Source organism: Panthera leo, chromosome B3, assembly GCF_018350215.1.
Source record: "Panthera leo isolate Ple1 chromosome B3, P.leo_Ple1_pat1.1, whole genome shotgun sequence".
NCBI classification, from domain to species: domain Eukaryota; kingdom Metazoa; phylum Chordata; class Mammalia; order Carnivora; family Felidae; genus Panthera; species Panthera leo.
This window is the reverse complement of record NC_056684.1, coordinates 22,971,922-22,985,276: the sequence shown is the minus strand read 5'-3', so window position 1 is coordinate 22,985,276 and position 13,355 is coordinate 22,971,922. Positions and strand designations below refer to the sequence as shown.

General features: G+C 37.3%; 1 long non-coding RNA gene across 1 annotated transcript in view; it reads right to left on the bottom strand.

Annotated features, from left to right (window-relative positions):
- LOC122221146 overlaps positions 1 to 13,355 on the bottom strand; it is a 96,330-nt gene that overhangs the window by 23,439 nt on the left and 59,536 nt on the right. Inside the window, exon 3 of the long non-coding RNA XR_006203102.1 lies at positions 12,176 to 12,324. This is a non-coding gene — a long non-coding RNA (uncharacterized LOC122221146). The remainder of the gene's footprint in view (positions 1 to 12,175; positions 12,325 to 13,355) is intronic.

The window sequence follows — 13,355 nt, the reverse complement described above, 5'->3', positions numbered from 1 at the left end:
ATGGCTGATGAACGGCTGTCAGCCTAAAGGAAAGAATGGCGGGTTAGAAGGGTAGGCAGAGCATTAGCCCTCTGTATCTCCCTACGATTCCCACCCTTGCTTCTGCTGTGACCCTAAAGGAGACACAAGCACAATGAAGAACTTGCCAGGCATCAAAGAGAGTGCAAGGCCGGAAGCCCCCTCCTCTCAACGGGAGGGCTCACCGCTTGCCCCTCCCTCCAGCACCGCTCCCTCCCAGCTGTCTGTCCACACATTTGTTCTCAGAAACAAAGCTCTCACAGACACAGACCCGCACTCCAGATTTCCCAAGAATACCCCCAATCTTAACATTGTGCTTACAGTCTTGTCAAACAGTAGGGATATCACATATGAAGTACATCCCTGCCTGTTGGCAGCAACAGAATGTTGGGTTTGGGGGATGTCAAATAATGAATGTGGATGTCACTATTTCAGAAATCTTGATGGAGCTACCTGAAGCTTTAATGATGTATTCATTCAGCCTTCACTGAGACTCCTCTCTCCTTTACATTAATTCGTATTGTCCAGCCCCAGCTTTAAGCAATTTGCTGTCTGAATCCAGAGACTCTCAAGGTTTTTATTAACCTTTTATTCCACATAGGAACCAGAGATCCCTTCAGACCTTTCTGTAGCCAATCATCAAATTAAGGCAACTTAAGTGGAGGCAATTTAAGTAGGAACAGTTGTAGAATATAAAATAGATGATTAGGGCTCTTAAGCCTAGGAAGAAGAATAGGTGGGGAGGGGTAGAATGGAGAAACAGCACAGCCAGCATCTCCCTCACCCCCATACTCCTCCCCCATCAGTTTGCCCCTGTGAAAGAAGAAAAGAGAACATGCACAAAGAGGATCCCTTGGTGTACAAAGCCCAGCAGGGAGACCCCTAATGCACAAAGAAGACTTCCCCTTGTCTTCTTCCCCCACACCATACCCCATGCCTGCCAGCAGCTGGTTCTCATGTACAATCTCTCCAGACACACAGTCTGGACACCACATTCTCTGAAGTGCCACAATTTCAAGCATTCTGCAGCGGATTTATTCATATCTTCTGTCTTCTTAATCCTATGCAATCATTTTATATAGGATTGGAGTGTGAAGTGAAGCTAATAGGGAAGTAGTGGACATTTCTGAAGTGGAAGCAACTTTCCAAACCTACTACTATTTTGTTCTATTTCTGATACTGTTTCAGCCCTCTAAGCCAGTATTACTATTCAGTTTGTTTAACTGAAATCTCCTTTCTGGGATGTGTGGGTGCTTAGTCTGTTATGTCCGACTCTCCATTTCAGCTCAACTCATGGTCTTGTAGTTAGTGTGTTCAAGCCCGGAGTCAGACTCTGCACTGACAGTGTAGAGCCTGCTTGGGATTCTCTGTCTCCCTCTCTCTTACCCTCCCCTGCTAATATTCTCAATCTCTCTCTCTCTCTCTCCTCTTTCAAAAACATTTTAAAAGGTAAAAACATTAAAAGAAATAAAATCTCCTTTACATTTCCAGTTTTACATGATCTGTAACATATATGCTCTAGGGGCCCAATTAACCCATATTGGAACTCAGCAACCACAAATGTTTGAAGATATTAACCAGAGAAACCAGGAGGGTCAATCATTTGAAGCTAAGTTCATGCTGCTCTATAAGAGACACACTGTGCAATTTGTCTGTCAAAACCTCAAAATTAGAAGGAAGGAGAGGGGGTAGATGAGGGAGGGAGAACAAAAAACAAACCCACATTCCCATACCTCTCTGACCCACCCCCATTTCTACAGGGAGCTGAGACAAAGGAGAAGCCAGTGCTCCTAGAAAGCTCTCCTGAGGTCAGAGGACCCCATTCTGTCCCTCTCCTCCCCAACACTCTCCTTCTCACCACTCTGACACTGGTGGCTTTGTCTTCAGAAATAATGCCTGTACAGAATATGCCATTATACCATATTTCACTTTGATAGCCCTAATTTTAATCATTTTCCCTTGTATCTGGCCACATGATTGAACATTAGTCCTGCACCCATTCTCTGTACCCAAGCAATAAGGAATGCAACCAAGAGCACAAAGCACAAATTTATGACAGTAAGGCATTGATATCTGTTATTCCTTTTAGTCTTTATGATGTCTTCTTAGGCTGTCAACCTCTCAACCCACTCCTTGTCAAAACCCTACAGCCTTTTCATTCTGTGTTAAACATACACCCACCCACTCATGCACACATAAAGACACATATATGTAGAATATGAGGGCTTAATCTTTCCCTATATACATAATTCATGGATCTTAGTTATCTATTTAAAATCTGAGGGACCTGCAGTTACATGTAGGAAGATTAGTGGGATGGCAGAATGAGGTAATTTTTGAGAAGTAAAGCTGAGGCTGGGCTCTTTAGTAAGACATAAAATATCTTTTCCCATTCCATTGGTTGCCTTTTAGTTTTGTTGATTGTTTCCTTTGCAGTGCAGAAGCTTTTATCTTCATGAGGTCCCAATAGTTCATTTTTGCTTTTAATTCCCTTCCCTTTGGATATGTGTCAAATAATAAATTGCTGCGGCTCAGGTCAGAGAGGTTTTTTCCTGCTTTCTCCTCTAGGGTTTTGATAGTTTCCTGTCTCACGTTCAGGTCCTTTATCCATTTTGAGTTAATTTTTGTGAATGGTATTTTTGTGAAATTGGTCTAGTTTCATTTTTCTGCATGTTGCTGTCCAGTTCTCCCAGCACCATTTGTTAAAGAGACTGTCTCTTTTTTTTCCATTGTATATCCTTTCTTTGTCGAAAATTACTTGCCCATACTTTTGTGCCTCCAATTCTGGAGTCTCTATTCTATTCCATTGGTCTATGTGTCTGTTTTTGTGCCAATACCATGCTGTCTTGATGATGACAGCTTTGTAGTAGAGGCTAAAGTCTGGGATTGTGATGCCTCCCACTTTGGTCTTCTTCTTCAATATTACTTTGGCTATTCAGGGTCTTTTGCGGTTCCATACAAATTTTAAGATTGCTTGTTCTAGCTTTGAGAAGAATGCTGGTGCAATTTTAATTGGGATTGAATTGAATGTGTACATTGCTTTGGGTAGTATTGACATTTTAACAATACTTATTCTTCCAATCCATGAGCACAGAATGTTTTTCCATTTCTTGGTATCTTCTTCAATTTCCTTCATAAGATTTCTACAGTTTTCATCATACAGATCTTTTACCTCTTTGGTTAAGTTTATTCTAGGTATTTTAGGCTTCTTGGTGCAATTGTGAATGGGATCAGTTTCTTTATTTGTCTTTCTGTTGCTTCATTATTAGTGTATAAGAATGCAACTGATTTCTGTACATTAATTTTGTATCCTGTGACTTTGCTGAATTCATGTATCAGTTTTAGCAAACTTGTGGTGGAGTCATCAGGTTTTCCATGTATAATATCATGTCATCTGCAAAAAGTGAAAGCTTGACTTCACCTTTGCCAATTTTGATGCCTTTGATTTCCTTTTGTTGTTTTATTGCTGATGCTAGAACTTCCAACACTATGTTAAACAACAGTGGTGAGAGTGGACATCCCTGTCGTGTCCCTGATCTCAGGGGGAAATCTCTCAGTTTTTCCCCATTGAGGATGATATTAGCTGTGGGCTTTTCATAAATGGCTTTTGTGATGTTGAAGTATGTTCCTTCTATCCTGACTTTCTCGAGGGTTTTTATTAAGAAAGGATGCTGAATTTTGTCAAATGCTTTTTCTGCATCGATTGACAGGATCATATGGTTCTTATCTTTCCTTTTATTAATGTGATGTATCACATTGATTGATTTGCAAATGACATATCAGACAAAGGGCTAGTATCCAAAATGTATAAAGAACTCACCAAACTCCACACCTGAAAAACAAATAATCCACTGAAGAAATGGGCAGAAACCATGAATAGACACTTCTCTAAAGAAGACATCCAGCTGACAGACACATGAAAAGATGCTCAACGTCACTCCTCATCACGGAAATACAAATCAAAACCACACTGAGATACCACCTCATGCCAGTCAGAGTGGCTAAAATGAACAAATCAGGAGACTATAGATGCTGGAGAGGAGGTGGAGAAACAGGAACCCTCTTGCACTGTTGGTGGGAATGCAAACTGGTGCTGCCACACTGGAAAACAGTGTGGAGGTTCCTCAAAAATTAAAAATAGATACCCTATGACCCAGTAATAGCACTGCTAGGAAATTACCCAAGGGATACAGGAGTGCTGAGGCATAGGGGCACTTGTACCCCAATGTTTATAGCAGCACTTTCAACAATAGCTAAATTATGGAAAGAGCTTAAATGTCCATCAACTGATGAATAGATAAAGCAATTGTGGTTTATGTACACAATGGAATACTATGTGGCAATGAGAAAGAATGAAATATGGCCTTTTGTAGCAACGTGGATGGAACTAGAGAGTGTAATGCCAAGTGAAATAATTCATACCGAGAAAGACAGATGCCATATGTTTTCACTCTTACGTGGATCCTGAGAAAATTAACAGAAGACCATGGAGGATGGGAAAGAAAAAAAAGTTAGAGAGGGAGAGACCCAAACCATAAGAGACTCTTAAAATCTGAGAATAAACTGAGGGTTGATGGGGGGTAGGAGGGAGAAGAGGGTGGATGATGGGCATTGAGGAGGGCACCTGTCGGGATGAGCCCTGGGTGTTGTATGGAAACCAATTTGGCAATAAATTTCATATTAAAAATAATGAAAAAGAAATAACTCAGCAAAAAAAGACACCAAAAATTGGCTCATCAGATACAAGAAGCTCAGAGAAAGGGAGTGGCAGTCATATAGAAAAGGGCAAGATCCATCAATTGCCACTGCTGATACTGCTGCTGAATACTAAGATGCATTTTGTAGGGTGAGACTCTATAAGGAGGTACAAAGAGATGATAGAGAGCTGTATCCTGAACATTTCCCAGAGTTTGGAAAGGAGTGTGAGATATTGAGTTATAACCAGGCAAAGTAGTCTTTGTTGGGCACCTGGGACATTAAGTGAAGACACCAGAAGAGGCACACCTTAATTATTGTGATAAACTATCCCTAGAATAAAGCTACCAGAGATCTGACATACAAGGCTTAGATAAACTAAAAAAAAAATCACACTGGTTCAGTGTATATTTTTTTAATCTTTTTATTATTTTCATTTTTATTTTGGGGGGAGAGAGAGAGAACACATACATGTGAGTGGGGAAGGGGTAGATAGGGAGGGAGAGAGAGAATCCCAAGTAGACTCTATGCTCAGTGAGGAGCCCAATCATGGCCTGAGCTGAAATCAAGAGTAGGATGCTTAAAAGACTGAGCCACCCAGGTGCCACATGATTCAATACATATTTAATTTAATTTAATTTAATTTAATTTTAATTTAATTTTATTTTATTTTATTTTATGTTATTCTATTTTATAATTTTATTTTTAATTTTTTAATGTTTACTTTTATTACTGAGGGATAGAATGTGAGCAGGGAAGGTGCAGAGAGAGAGACGGGGACAGAGGATCTGAAGCAGGCTCTTCACTGACAACAGAGAGCCCAATGTGGGGCTTGAACTCACAAACCATGAGATCATGATCTGAGCCAAAGTTAGATGCTCAACTGACTGAGCCACCCAGGCACCCCTCAAAACATATTTTAATTGCCTGTCTAAACTTCAAACTTTTTTAAAGAAGGTTTAAAATATCCAGGTGATCAGCAGTGTGAAATCACAATGTCCAAAACCAACTAATCAAACGATCATCCCCACAATACTCCAGATAACCAAAGAAGCAGGAATATAAGTCTCATAACCAGGAGAAAAGTCAGTAAAAATAAATAGAAAAAAATTAAAGGGGTGATGTAACTAGCAAACAATGAAATAACAAGCCACATTCTAATCATATGTCAAAACTTGAACATAAAAGGAAAAAAATGGAACTTTTAGAGCTGGAAAGTACAACTGAAGTGAAAATTTCACTGCACAGGCTTAAGATTAAATACTGATTAAAATTACAAAAGAAATTAAAGATACTACAATAAAAACTACAAAACACAGGAATAGAGATTTAAAGAAAAAAGAACAGAGATATATGAACCTATAAGTGAAAAGCAACATACAGAGCAGAAGAAAGTTTTTTACAAACTATCCATCTGATAAGGGGTCAATATGCAAAATATATAAAGAAGTCCTACAACTCAATAGTAAATCATCATCACCATCATCATCATCATCATCATCATCATCATCATCTAATTTTAAGAATGGGCAAAGATCTGAACAGACATTTTTGAAAGCAGATATCCTATCCAAAGCACTAACCTGTACATGAGAATGTGCCCAACATTACTGATCATTTAATTTGAACAGCAAATTAACACCATAATGAAATATCACTTCATACCTGCTATGATGGCTATTATCAAAAAGGCAACAGATAAAAATGTTGTCAATCATGTAGAGAAGGGGAACCCTCGTACACTGTTGATGGGAATATAAATTAGCACAGCCACTATGGAAAATAACATGGATGTCCTCAAAAATTAAAAATAGAACTGCCATATGATTCAGCAATTCTTCTTCTGGGTATATATATATCCACAGAAAATGGAATCACTATCTTGAAGAGATATCTGCACCCTTATGTTTACTGAAGCATTATTTGTAATAATCAAGACATGTAAACAACCTATGTGTCTATCAATGAATGAGTATATACATAATGGAATATTAATCATCCACAAAAAGAAGAAAACTGGGGTACCTGGGTGGCTCAGTCGGTTAAGCTTTTGGCTATCGATTTTGGCTCGGGTCATGATTTCACTGTTCATGACATTGAGCCCCCAGTGGAATTCTCTCTTACCCATTCTCTCTGCCCCTCTCCAAGTGATGCTCTCTCTCTCTCTTTATCAAAATAAATACATAAATAAAAGAAGAAGAAGATGAAGAAGACGACGACGATGACGACGACGACGAAGAAGAAGAATGGGAAAGGAGAAGGAGAAGGAGAAAGAGGGGAATGGAGGAGGAAAACCTGCCATTTGTGATAACATGGATGGATCCTGAGGGCATTATACTAAGTGAAATAAGACAGAGAAAGGTAAATACTGTGTGATCTCACTTATATGTGAAATCTAAAAACAAACTAACAACAAACAACCCCCCCCCAAAAAAAAACACAAAACAAACTCATAGGAACAGAGAACAGTTTGGTTTCCATTGTCCAAGATATTATGTCAGGTTTCAAGATTTTTATTCCCTTCAGTAATAGGGATAGATAGCAAGCCAATAATTGTTTCTCAAATGGTTTCAATGTACCACTGTCTCTGAAAATTTTCTGGTTCAAAATCCAAAAATCACTTCTGGGTGAAATGGCCAGATTTTACCATAAATTTTAGTCTGCATAAATGTGAATTTAAAGATACTTTCAAATTATATCTGAGTGCGGATCATAATGGCTCCAAAGTATTGCTTACATCACCACTTTTTGCAATTTGAACACAACCTACCATTTTTCAGGCTTCCATTTAAATATGTCCTTTTGGGTAGTTTTATAGATAGGAGTTAGTAATATTCTCAGATTAGAATATGTGCCATCCAAAATCCTGATTAATTTGCTTAACAAATTAATATCTTTGGAGATTTGAAATCACATTTCTCCTTAGCTTTACCTTCTAGCTTTAAAAATCCCTCCACTGGATTATTTGTTTTTTGGTTAATAATACAGTGAAGAAATTGGCAGAAGACATGAATAGACACTTTTCCAAAGAAGACATCCAGATGGCAAACACATGAAAAGATGCTCAACATCACTCATCATCAGGGAAGTACAAATCAAAACCACACTGAGATATTACCTCTCAATGGTCAGAGTGGCTAAAATGAACAAATCAGGAAATTACAGATGCTGGTGAGGATGTGGAGAAATGGGAACACTCTTGAACTTTTGGTGGGGATACAAACTGGTGCAGCAGCTCTGGAAAACAGTGTGGAGGTTCCTCAAAAAAATAAAAATAGAACTACCTTATGACCAATAATAGCACTACTAGGAATTTACCTAAGGGATACAGGAGTCCTTATGCATAGGGGCACATGTACCCCAACGTTTATAGCAGAACTTTCAACGATAGCCAAATTATGGAAAGAGGTCTAAGTGTCCATCAATTGATGAATGGATAAAGAAGATGTGGTTTATATATACAATGGAATACTACTTGGCGATGAGAAAGAATGAAGTCATGTCATTTGCATCAACATGGATGGAACTGGAAGATTTATGCTGAGTGAAATAAATAAGTCAGAGAAGGACAGATATCATATGTTTTCACTCATATGTGGATCTTGAGAAATTTAACAGAAGACCATGGAGGAAGGGAAGGGGAAAAAATAGTTACAAACAGAGAGGGAGGTAGGCAAGCCACAAGAGACTCTGAAATACAGAGAATAAACTGAGGGTGGATGGGGGGGGTGAGGGAGAGGGGGAAATGGGCATTGATGAGGGCACTTGCTGGTATGAGTACTGGGTGTTGTATGTAAACCAATTTGACAATAAATTAAAAAATAAAATAAATAAAATCCCTCCAAAGTAAGCAGAGTGGATTTGTTTAGAGCTCTTCAATGTTGTGATCCAGTGGAGCATCCCATTTGTCTACCTAACCTTGATAGTACTGCACTAAGACCTTTGAGATGACCCCCTAAGAGTCTGTTTTATTCACTGATTCATTAACAATCATTTCAAGGTTTCTATCCTTTGGTAACATGTCCCTTTGTCTACCTCCATTTTCTTGTGGATAATTTTCTTAGCTTCTATAAGACCCATGAAGAGACAAAGAAAATTGATACAGCATCTCAGACTATTGCCTAATTTCTCAGCAGTAAGCTTATATGGGGTGCTCTTGTGAAAGAAGTCTCCTTGATCATGGCATCCACCATGACCTAGGTAAGGATATTATTAAATGCATAGACATACCCATCATCATAAAGCCAATTCAGCATGGCTTGCATACACAGCACATCAGCCACTTACTCTGGGAAATTTTCCTTGGAGAGAAAGTAAAATTTCATTTCACAGGGTAAACAAACCTTAGAGTGACTTATATTAGTATATCAGACTAGCTGTTCCTTCAGAATTCACTTATTTTTTGTTTATATAATATACAGCCATTTGTGATTGTCCAATAGTAAGCTGTGTGTTTTACATCAACCCCAATATGCTCCTCCATAGTGCGGCATTAAAAATCTGGATACAGGGGCACCTGGGTGGCTTGGTTGATTAAGCATCCAACTTTGGCTCAGGTCATGGTCTCACAATCTGTAAGTTCAAGCCCTGAATCTGGCTCTGCATCGACAGCTCTCTCCTCTCTCTCTCTCTCTCTGTCTCTCTCAAAAATAAACATTTTTAAGAAAAAAATCAAGTAGACAGCTTCTGAGTTTTTCTTTCTTTCTTTCTTTCTTTCTTTCTTTCTTTCTTTCTTCTTTTCTTTCTTTCTTTCATCAATCAAATGAGACAACTGCTTCACCCTGACTCCCACCCCCACTTAATTTCAGTACTTTCTTGGTTTTGAGCTCCCCACAGCCACTTGGATTACCTTCTTGGTGAGCAGAGTTTATTCTAGAATAATTTCCTTTTGTTGACTACCCTGAGGCTAATGGCTATAGCTAAGACTGTCCAAAGTTCAAGCTTAGTACAGGTCCAGGTTCTGGTCAACAATCTCCTCTACTTAATTTTAGCGATAGCAAATAAAAATTTCCAAAATTTTATATATTTATATTTTTAAAATTACTTTGCATTTCTTTAGGTATACAACGAGCCAACTTTTAAGGAGTCAATTCTATCATTTCTAAATCCATTAGTAACATTTTCCCTCTAGTAACTGATCACAACACATCTGCTGTCACATACTATGAGTGATTTGGTAGCCACCCATGCATCTAAGGTTTTCTATCCTTTGCTTATTTGCATATCATTTTTCCAAATAATTCTTCCACCATTTCAGTGAGTCAGAGACATTCTTGTGAATCCCTCTTTAGCACAAACTTGAGAACTGGGTTCTTACTACAACTTTCAGGCCCGATGATGTACGAAGACTCACAGGACTCAGAAAAGCTATTGTACTTACAGTATGGTTTATTAGAGTGAAAGGAAACATTAAAATCAGAAAAAGGGGTGAAGTCCAAAAGAACCCAGATTCAAGCTTTCAGTTGTCCTCTCCCAGTGGAGTCACATGATATACTTAATTCTCCTAGCAACAATGTGTGATAATATATGTAAAATGTTGTCAACATGAAAAGTTCAACTGAACCTTCGTGTCCAGAGTTTCTCTTGAAGGTCACTCACATAGGCATGCAGCTCCTGCATGACTAACCACGACTACTCAAACTCCAGCCCCCCAGAGTAAAATAAGGTAGTCACCATAAAACACATTTTTTAATGTAAACTGTCTAATTAAACTGGTTCTATGGGAGCCAGGGCCTCCATAAAAACAAACAAACAAGCAAACAAACAAACAAACAACACTCTTATCAGGCAGAGTATCCCAAGGGCTTAAAGAGATCATCTCCCAGAACCAGGCCAGGGGCCAGTCCTGAAGAGAAGTATTGAAAATATCTAGTTCTGAACAGCCCAGAACTACTGGGTTAGCCTTTTCTTGCTTATACTCTTTAACTGATTTTGTGAAAATCTTATTATCTTGATACAAAAACCAAAATTTACAGAAATATAAAAGCAAAGAACATTGCAGTTCAATTTTCCTCATGAACGTAGATGCAAAAATATACAACAAAAGATTAGAAATGGAGGTGGGTGGGGGAATAAGTTAAATAGGTGATGGGAATTAAGGAGTGCATTTGTGATGAGCCCTGGGTGATATATGAAAGTATTGAATCACTATATTGTACACCTGAAACTAATATTACACTGGATGTTAATTAACTGGAATTTAAATAAAAACTTGAAAAATATATATTAATAAATTGAACCTAGAAATATTTAAAATGTCTAATACATAAGGACTAAGTAAAATTTATCCTGAAATGTAACCTTGATTGCACACATACCAATCAATCAATGTAATTTACCATGTAAATACAATAAATGAGAAAAATTATATAATTATCTCAGTAGATACAGGGAATTCATATGACTAATCAGACTCATTTATGATAAAACTTGTCAAAAATCTAGGAATAGAAGAGAATTTCCTCAACCTGATAAAAAACATGTTTGAAAAACCTACAGATAAGCATCATACTTAATAGAGACAAATTATGTGTTTTCTGCTTAAGATGAGAAATATAGCAAGGATGTCCTCTCTTACCACTAGTTAACATTACATTCTTGGCCCTACTCACTGAAATCAAGCAGGAAAAATAAAATCTGTATAGATTATAATTTAATAGGCAAAGCTTCCTTTTTTATGTAGATGAAAAGTTTATCTCTGTGGATGACCTTTTAAGGAATCTGCAAAAACTACTAGATAGTTTAGCAAGGTTGCATGATCAAAAAATATACAAATATTAATTTTATTTGTATACAACAATTGAAAAACTGAAAAGTATAATTTAAAATAGCATATAGAATGACATTAATGTATCTTTTAAAAATTTAATAATAAATTTAACAAAATATGTGCAAGAATTCTACATTGAAATCTACAATTCATTGCTAGGATATATTCAAGATAAATAAGTTAATGAATTTGAAGACACAATTTTACTAAGATATCAAGTCTCTGAAATAGATCTATAGTTTCAGCATAGTCCAAAATAAATCCTCGTAGTTTCTTTTTGGGGGAGGAAACTTTTAAGCTATTTCTAAAAATCTACAGGAAAGTACTAATTTATATGAAATAGCTAAACATATTTGAAAAAGATAAACTATAAAGCCACAATAATTGAGTTTTTTTATTTGCCTAAGGAAGATATAGATTTTAATAGATCAGAAGAATACATCCAGCAATAGAGCCACACACATATGGTCAACTAATTTTTGACAAAAGTGCCAAGTTAACTCAATAGGGTAAAAATAATCCTTCAAACAAGTTGTTCTATAAAAACAGCAACAGATAAACCTCAAATATTTTCTTCCACTATACACAAGGGACATAAATCCTAGTCCTAAATGTAAGAAATAAAACTATAAAATTTGGAGAAGTCAGAGAAATAAATCAACAGACAGGAAAAAAAATACTATGTAACATTACCTCACCCTCAATGTCCACCAGTAAATCAAACCCAGAAGGGGCCCCACAGCTTGAAGGTTATACATGCCTAGAGCTTTCAGATTCCTGGCAGACCTTTACTGCACAGTGCTGCTCCTTCTCACATTCCATCAGCTTGGGCCCACTTTAACCTAGAAATGAAATTTTCACAAATGGACTTTGATAACGGATTTCTTGGGAGATTCTCAGTTTTATTTATTTATTTTTATTTTTCTTTATTGTTTTTTGGGGGGGGCTTTCTGTGTATCAATTTATTATCGATCTCATTAGACAGAGATCAAACCCACAAATCTTTTTGAGATAACATCTTTTTTTTAATATATGAAATTTATTGTCAAATTGGTTTCCATTAAACACCCAGTGCTCATTCCACCAGGTGCCCTCAATACCCATCACCCACCCTCCGCTCCCTACCACCCCCCCATCAACCCTCAGTTTGTTCTCAGTCAGTTTTAAATCAAATAGTGTCGACCCCAAAAGATATGTCCAAGGTCACCTGTGAATGTGACCTTATTTGGAAATAGGGTTTTTGCAGATGTAATTGAGTTAAAGATTTGGTGTAAAATAATCCTGGATTTAGGGTGGTGCCTAAATGCAATTACTGGCATACTTACATGAGAAAGGTGAAATGATATTTAAGACACAGAACACACAGAGAAGGCAACGTGAAGATTGAAGCAGAGATTGGAGGGCTGGAGTTAAAAACCAAGGAAAGCAAGGACTGCTGGCAACAAACTAAAATTTCAGAGAGTGGCAAGAGAGGATTCTACCACAGAATTTCTGGAAGGACCCACCCTGCCTACATCTTGATTTGGGCTTTTGATCTACAGAAACATGAGAAGATAAATTTCTGTTCTTTTTGCAAAGTTTGTTGTAATTTTCTATAGCAACCCTAAAAATTAATATGCCCAATAAATTTATTATATGGATTTCCTGAAAACTCCTAACCTTATAAAGAGTTCTTAGCATTGTCAAATTCCAACCTCTTTTCCATTATATGTCTCAACCCATGTTTAATAAGATTGTGTTTGATGTTAGGTTTGATAAGTTCTTTATACATATTTTGGATACTAACCCTTTATCAGATGTCATTTGGAAATATTTTCTCCTATTCTACAGTTGACTTATAGTTTTCTTGATTGTTTTCTTTGATGTGCAAAGG